Source organism: Cryptotermes secundus, unplaced genomic scaffold (assembly GCF_002891405.2).
Source record: "Cryptotermes secundus unplaced genomic scaffold, Csec_1.0 scaffold262, whole genome shotgun sequence".
Lineage (NCBI taxonomy): Eukaryota > Metazoa > Arthropoda > Insecta > Blattodea > Kalotermitidae > Cryptotermes > Cryptotermes secundus.
In genome coordinates, this window is record NW_019739214.1 from 57,265 (window position 1) to 66,260 (window position 8,996).

The window sequence follows — 8,996 nt, forward strand, 5'->3', positions numbered from 1 at the left end:
GTAGTAGTAGTAGTAGCAGCAGCAGCTCTTACTACTACTATGACTACCACCACCATGACTATACTTACAGCTGCTGCTGCTATTTCTACTACTACCACCACCACCATCACAAATACGAGTATTATTACCATCTTAGGTGTAGGTACTATACTGAAAAGGAGGGGATCAAGCACACCTTGGCCCTGATCCACATGAAGTACTTTCAGGTACTTAACACTAAATATTAATTTGGAACTTATTTTTCAGTTCTATTTCATACAAATTTCTGAAGATCCACGTCCATATAGCTTTGTCAGCTCTTGCTATAACTACATCATTTAGCCCATAGCATTTGTTAAATCGCTTTTGAAGTGCTAATAAATTGTTATTTTTGTAATATAAAAAAGTTAAACAGGGTTTTTGCAATTTACAATATTAATAATGGACATGTGAGTGATTCTGGTGTGTTTAAGGTTAGTGTTCTGTGAAACTACATGGTAAAATTATGTTCCCAAGAGCCCAATTTTAAGCTGCATCCTTACCTTCAGAAGCATCACTGTGTTAGCAATTACTGACTTATTTTTATGAACTTAAATCGCATACCTGAAACAGAAACAAAAAAGAAAGCAATAGCTTGCATACTATAAATACATTAGAAGCATGGTGGAACTTCTAGATTCCACCAAATGTTTTTCACTATTAACTGATTAAACGCTTAACTATTTATATAAAGCTTCATAATGATTCAAATTCATCTTAAATACATTATAAACAAATATTCTTATAACTTACCCCAGAGTCATAATGTTTCACAACAGGTGCCTTGGAAATGTTCAGTGACTCCTTTTGGCTTTCAATATGCTTCTCTTGTGGAGCATGCGAAGCTGTACGCTTGTTGTGATGACATTCAGAGCTACTCCCCGAGCGGAAAACACTGCCTACGGAGACCAGGGGTAGATACACAATGTACTATACAACTGACCATTCCAAGATGCTACATTCCAAACTGGTAGTACCCACACTGATGTACGCTGATCAGATGGCTCCCCCAGCTCTGCGAGAGATGGTATGACCCCTCTACCATGGCTAGAGTTCTGAGGAACTATCAGTACATACACTCCTGTGTTCACAGATAGACTGAAAATAGTGTCAATGCAAGCAATCTACCCATGGCAGTAAAACTGCTACTGTATCCTGAAATACTTTAAAAATATGAACTATACTGATTATGAACCTAGATGGCCACCATTTTCAATGTCTTATTCAAAGTGATTTCATCTCCACTTTAATGTACTTTGGTTTCTATTTAGTTTTAATAGTTCCAGAATTATTTTAGTGCAGGATTCTTGTAGGAAACCCTCCATATATCTGAGTCTCTTGTGGACTCCCAGTCTTATTCATGGTCTCTGTTCATCTAGTCCATGAAAGCCTTCTTGAGAACTTCTGCTGAAATACTGCATGCTGGCTTGAGTCCCATAAATTCTTGCATATTTTTCACAAATATTTTACACTTCATTCTTTCATTAACAACAACAGATATGAGATTTTATGTTCACACACAAGAAAGGTGAGAACATGGGTGGTGTGAATTGGACACAAGATCCAAACTAAAATTGTGATGAGAATCAGAGAAATGTAGGAGCTCTTCTGCCTCCCTGTTGCAGTTATTTTGTGCATGTTCATGAATGGATCAGCTTCTACAATGCATTGACCAAAAACTATATTTTGCAAATACAGATATGTCGACACATAGCTTCACTGCAATAAGAGATAAAGATACACTTGTATGGCAATAATACAGAGCTCTCTATGGTGTTTCTGGTGGTGTCAATAACTCAGAAATAGTAAAATGTGTTACATCAGTGTGACTCCAAGTCATCAAGTAAATCTGTCTGATTGTCCTGCATGCAGCAGCCAGAATATCAGACACAAGAGAATGAGGTATACTTTGGGGCTATCATAACAACAATTGATTAGGAACCTGTATTGAAATATTTAATATTTGGGTTATTTTATTTTCATCCCATTACATATTTCTAACTACCAAGATCATAATTATGAAATTTAATAATTGTTTGCAATCGACTGTTGCATTGATGGCCCCTAAGTATACCTTTGATACATGATACATAATGAGATGCAACAGACTAAGGTGGGTCACCTACAGCGGCCGAAAGTAGAATTTTCTTAGAGTAATCATGTGGATTCCAAACAAGATTTTGCAGATGTGGTGGAACATTACATTTTAAGGGGAAATTATGGGATGAGGATAAAATTTGCTCTATGATAGGGGCAGGATAAGAAAAAGAACTCATAATAATTTTCAGAAAAGGCATGAGAAGGGATGCTACAAACATTTAATACCAAGGTTTCTTCTTGATCCCTACTGTACAGACTTCTAGACTTACAGTTCTGTTAGCATAATTACTAATTAATTTCATTTTTTAAGAAACTCTCACTGAAATACATTTTCTGCATAAGTTCAATCTCTCAGATATAATCTCAAAGTTTCTAACTGCCCTAACAGCAACTATCACCATGTTTGTAATCTTTCAGTTACAAAACAATATTCACGCCTAATGTATAGGAATGTTCTATCTCAGCATCAAATTCAACACACCTATTTCAAATGGTTCATTAGTTACTGCCATCAAAGTGAAGGCTAAACAAATTTTTCCCATTGCTGCCATGTTTTCGTTTCACATTCTACAGAAAATTACCTTGACAAGAGAAGCATATTTCTTTAAAATCAATTATTATATGTCATTTCAGCATAATAAATCTACCACCACTGGTGTTGCTATCACCCCATAAGTTCATGCATTCCTCATGTTGTTATAAGTAATTGCAATGAATTAAGAAACACATTGACAGGCATAGCCTTACATGGCGTAACACTCATTACCAAGTTTCATCAGAATCTGTCTGTTGGTTCAAAAGTTTAAAGTGATATGCACAAACATAGGTGTGGGTACCGGCCACATTGAGCCAAGTGCTAGACAATCACAGTAGAGGAACCATCGACTGCTAAGCAAAGGCCCAGCAAAACACGTTTCTTAAATATATAATCCATCGCTAAGTAAAATCTACACCACAATTATCACTGCCATGTATTGACTGAAAATCGCGTCTCCAGGGAAGTAGATCAGTAGTAACCAAACAGGAGAAAGTGGATATTCACTACAAGGTCCTAGCGAGACTACTTAAGGTGGCCTAATATAGGAAGAACCAGCCACTCGGTAAACCGTGTACTGACAGAGGACTTGCATGTAGTGAGAAAGGAAGAATTTTCAATAACATGTTACATGTGCGAAATATACACACGACGAAAAGCCAAGGATATTCATAAGGGACAAACCACCATCTCGTCAGAGAGGATGTTACATAAGGATTATCACCACAAGAGGTCAGTTGAAAAAGAAAACCTGGTCGTGGTTCTCAAGGGGTCGGACACCAAGACGTACTCATTGGCGGTAAACTGCCAGTCGTAAAGTTACCCTGACTTTGACTTTGACTTTGACTTTGACTTTGACTTTGAAGAAACGACTAACCAGAGAGTGAGAGATAGATCTTCCCCCAGCTTATCAGCAACCAGCGACCTTCAATTCTTCAAACAGAAGTTCCTCTGTATATGCTGTATAACTACAACAAATGTTTGTATAACAGTTTAATAGGTGGTTGTCTCATCATACAATGACATCCCATATAGGCAAGTAGCAGGGTGATCTCATACGCCTACTTTGCTTTCTCACTATAAGAATATGTCCTCTGAATCGTTTTATTCTCTGTAAATTCCTTTAAAAGGATGCACACGCACACATAGGCACACGCACACACACATACATATATATGCATATATACACATACATACATACATACACACACACACACACATACATATGCCGCTAGCTTCACTTCCTTATCACGGGAAAACAATTACCCAGAATACTCGTTATTAAAAACCGGACTTTCAAACCATCAAAAATTTCTAGGTATACAAGAATACGAGTTTATATAACTTTTGTTAAAGCAAATAGTATCGAACGATTATGAATCATGGGCAATAAGAATAGATGAAAGACCATCAAGAATGAGTTTCAAGAGGACTGTGGGACATACCCTTTTGGAACCTTAAATTTGAAGAAACTATGATAGAGCTGTAAATTCCGCTAATAACAGAATTTATTGAATAATTCGGGAAAGATTAAAAGGAACGAGTAGACAGGATGAGCACTGTCAGAATTCCAAACAATGTTTCAAAATATTAACCAATAGTACGTGTTTTGGGAAACTTCTGCCATCAAGATTATACTTTGTAATATCCGCAGCAGGTTTCAATAGGCTTACTACTGGAAAGGACGATGAATAAACATTTATCACTTATTTTGCTTTGCTCTGTGGTCTGTGGTCCACAAGCGAACTATACCGACCGAGCGACCGCCGCTTGTCGGCGAAGTTAGTGCTAACTTTTGCATCTATGGCATAAAAATTGAACACTAGGGACTAAAACTTCATAGAAACCCATGAAGCATCTATCACAACATACTGATCTTCTCTGTGAGTTGGTAACCTCACTGCTGACAGGGGGATCCGGATAGGAGAAATGTCCAAATTGGGTTGGCTGATCGGATTTATTAAGCTTGCCATACGGGCCGATTCCTAGTATTTTATGTACCTGCTTTTACTTTCAATTTCCAAAATTCTATCTTCATCCCATCCTATCCCATGACCCTCTTCATAGACATAACAGGCTAATTTTGATTTTTCTAGAAGACCCGCTTTGAGATTGTGTCTATGTTCACGAAGCCGCACAGCTAGAGGCCTGCCTGTTTCGCCTAAGTAGCTTCTGCCACATTCACAGAGAATGCTATAGATGCACTGTGCCTTCTATTGAGGACGTCCTTCCAGCCTGGTTTTCATGAGTGAACTTCTGAGATTGCTTTTAGTTTTGAAGATCTTCCTAATGTAATACTGATTTCCTATACGTTTTGAACTTCTCTCAAACACCTTTCATGATATACACACAGCCAAGGGGCTTTTCCTGTCTATTCGTACGACTGCTACCCCTGGAATTAATAATCGATTCAATGAAACCTTAGGGAAAACCGTTGAGCTGAAGATCACGTCTCAGACTACTAATTTCATTAATCAGATCTTGTCGTTTTTGACATGTGGTAGAAGCTCTACTGTGAAAACTCTGAATTAAACCGGAACCGGGAGAGAGTAGTCGGTATAGCGACTGGCCACGGGCTGGACGACTCGGGGATCGGAGTTCCAGTTCCGGTAGGGTCAAGAATTTTATTTTCTCCACGTCGTCCAGACCGGTTCCGTGGTTCACCCAGCCTCCTATCCGGTGTGTACTGGGGGCTCTTTACCCATGTGTAAAGCGGCCGGGGCGTGAAGCTGACCGTTCACCTCCAGCTAGTGCAAAGGTTAAGAAAACATGGATCTATATATCCACAGTCCCGTACGCCTTCATGGCGTAGTACTTAGTTAGTTAAAGACCAGGGAAAACTTTACCTTTACCAGAATGGAAACTCTTTTCACAAGAGCGGATTATTAAATTTGAAGTTGAGATATCGGCCAGTGTGGATGATTTCTCTGTAAATTTTCTTTGGCCAGCGTCGTCTCTTTCTTGATGACTAGAACATTCTGGAAAGGACTCTCTGACTGTACTGCATTTTCATAGTGATCTGGATTGAAGACTCTAAAATATATTTAGGTGGCTGAGGAAATTCTGTAACCGTTCTGAGCCATGAAGCCAGGCCACGAATATGTCATCAACTTACCGGAGCCGAGTCCAGAGCTGTAGTTATACTGACATGGGTTATCAAGTGATTGAGTCTAGCTCTTTCTGAAGGACCAAGGGTGTAGGTTTTTCCCCAATCGCCTAAGGACGGAAACACATCCAGTTTCCGAAACGTTGTTTTCTCTGGTTTTTCAAAAAACCGGACGATAGACAAAGTCCAGAAACCCAGTAATTCTAAAAGTGAAACGCTATTGCACTGCGTGGAACCGCACATTCGCAGAATTCCTAAAATGCTGGCATTTATTTTCTGTCTTCCCACGAAAAAGCATTGTGCCTTTTGCACAGCATTTCCTTATAAAAATGCAACGTTTCCTTCTATATAGCGATCGTCTGGCTTTTCTTTATTGCTAGTGGGGTGGGACTAAGTCCCTTGTACTGCGGCCACTTCTGGCCTTTTGTACCAGCTCCAGATGATGGGTGAGGGTGAGTATGGAGCAATTGGTGGAATGATGATTGGCAGGGGAAACCGAAGTACTCGGAGAAAACCTGCCCCAGCGCCACTTTGTCCACCAAAAATCCCACTTGACCAGACCCGGGATCGAACCCGGGCCGCCGCGGTGGGAAGCCAGCGACTAACCGCTATGGCGCGGCCGATCGTCTGGCTTACTACAACGTATATGTACCTTTTGGGGCGGAGTGAGACTGAATCTACTTGGTACGTCGGTAAATACTGGCTAATTTTACCAGCCGTGAACAGTAGATAATGAGTGTGGAGCAGTCGGTGGAATGATAATTGGAAGGGGGAACCGAAGTACTCGGAGAAAACCTGTCCCAGTGCCACTCTGTCCACCAAGAAACTTACACAACCTGACCTGGGCTCGAACCCGAGCCGCCGCGTTGGGAAGCCGGCGACTAACCACCTGAGCTATGACACGGCCTATACGTACCTAAGAATCAACCAGCGCTTAGGAGGAACCTGCTGCTACCATTTTCCGGTTGAAAGTGCTTGTTGCAATACTACTTGCTCCATAAGTGTTACAACTAAGGTTGGTTCAAGGAAGAATACTGAAAAGTATCTATACTCGTACAGGAGGGGTGAAAATATAACACACTTATTTTGTGAGGGGTAAAGGTAAAATTATTTGGTCAGTGTAGCCGCGCGGTCTGAGGCATGAACTGTCTTCGCTCGCTCGGACGCTGGGATCATGGGTTCGAATCCCACTTAATGCATGGATGTTTGGTGTGTGCTTGCATTTATGCTGTGTTTGTGTTGTTCTGTGTTAATGTAGCGGTCTTGCGACGAGCTGATCACTCGTCCAAGGAGTTCTACTGTCTCCGAAAAATGATTACAGAACTGAATAAGATGCAAGGGGCTGAATGGGCTGGAAAAGCCATTGAAAGAAAAGGTAAAAGATATTCCTGTGCTTAATTAATTAAGCACCATACCATGAAGATGCATGGGGAAGTGGAGATAAAGATCCACTATTCTTAACCTCAACACTGGATGGAGGTAAATATTTGTGAGAAGACTATATAATCGTAGCTTTTAGACATTACACGGTAATCAAGGCACATATTTATATCGTTTTTCAAAATAATCGCATTAACATTTGTCCCACTGTCAGATAACATTATCCATTCCGTTGCAATAACAATCAGGACTCAACCCCAATGGCCAACGACACAGTTTAAGTTTAAAATTTAAATGTGTTGAAGTTCTTTGTAGAAAGCTGTTGCTTTAATAACCCAAATAAGTAGAGGCTGGAGTACCACCTTTCTAGATGGCAAATTCGACAGTTTAAAATTTTCATCTTGAAGTACTATTAGGACAGAGCCAAGAGTAAAGGTATAATCTCACTCATCTCACGATGGGGCAAATGGTAAAGCGATTTATGTTGTAAAATTGCATAAATAAATACATTAACTGCCGTGTAATATCATTACGAAACAATTACAGCTGGTCCCACAAACAACTGTGTTAACTAACTTTTCGAATCTCTCTTACAATATGCCAATACATTACACTGATAAAACCAACGTTAACAGACTCAATCTTCTGCGTGCATTTTCATACTGCTTTGCGGGCTTGCGTTACATTTGTTTATTATATAACTAGAAGGAAAATAATTTATATATGAACAAACAATATTCTTACCATACTGCCATAACATTAGAATTCAAGATAGAGCACGTGTGTCACACACGAACAACGCACTAAAACACTAAATATTCCACTCACTTCTCTGACCTCGGATCACTGTCCCTACCGGCTTCTTTGTTGTATACAATATGTATGTAGAATATGTATAGCAATACGACCCATACGACGGATATGACAGTACGCGTTTGGGTAGAAAATTGTTTATTCATATCTCAGTCAACTACACGACCTATACGACCTATACGGCTTAGTACCACATGACCGTATGACAGACACGACAGAGACATCTACTTACGTGATATGTAGTGTCTGGTGTATTAATAGTCCTATAGATGGATGCAGTGTATAGTCAAGTTGCTCAGTTAACCGCAGACGAGTTAATTGGAATGATATTCCTCGTTCAAATGGTCCTGTCGTCCTTACGCTCCCCGTAGTAGGTCCTATGAACAGTCACAGAATAATTTCATAACACTAAAAAAAAGGTCCTATGAACAGTCACAGAATATCTTCATAACACTAAAAGAAAGTTATTTTCGAACAATCAGTCCAAGGACATACAAGAATTAAAATTCTCCACCCGACACACACACACACACACATACACCAAATTAGTGCTTAACAAGAGAATGGTCCGGTTGGTCAGGTAGACGCCTCAGCTGAAATTTTGCTCATTTGCAGTGCCCATCTAGAAACGATTGTATAGCTACGAAATTTCAGCGAAAAAGAAAGCTCGAATGCAGAACTGAAATTCGGACGTCGTGGCCATGTACAAGCTCAATATTACAGGTGAGGTTTCGATCTGACTAATCAGGCCATTCGCCTGTAAGTAAATCGTCGAATACTGCACAATAGAATTATCGAATTAACTACGATTTTCCACGCACACTGCTAACTGAGAATTAGGTGTCGTTGGGAAGGTAATAATAAAATTAACCTTAAAGAAACTTTAGAGGGAAGTGTGCGGAATGGATTAATTTGTCTCATGATAGAAGGGTCCGCTAAGGAGATCTTGCGAATAAGTTAATGAACCCTTGATTTTCATAAAAGACAACCTCTCACACACGTCATATGCTTAGTTTATTTAATGGCACTTCCAGTTGCTCAGAA

General features: G+C 39.8%; 1 long non-coding RNA gene across 2 annotated transcripts in view; it reads right to left on the reverse strand.

The window, feature by feature from the left end:
* LOC111871671 overlaps positions 1–8,134 on the reverse strand; it is a 9,986-nt gene extending 1,852 nt beyond the window's left edge. For both annotated transcript variants that reach the window (XR_002844080.2, XR_002844079.2), the window contains exons 1-3: positions 7,884–8,134; positions 772–1,737; positions 522–582 (exon numbers count right to left, since the gene is read on the reverse strand). This is a non-coding gene — a long non-coding RNA (uncharacterized LOC111871671). The remainder of the gene's footprint in view (positions 1–521; positions 583–771; positions 1,738–7,883) is intronic.
* Positions 8,135–8,996: the final 862 nt, after the last annotated feature.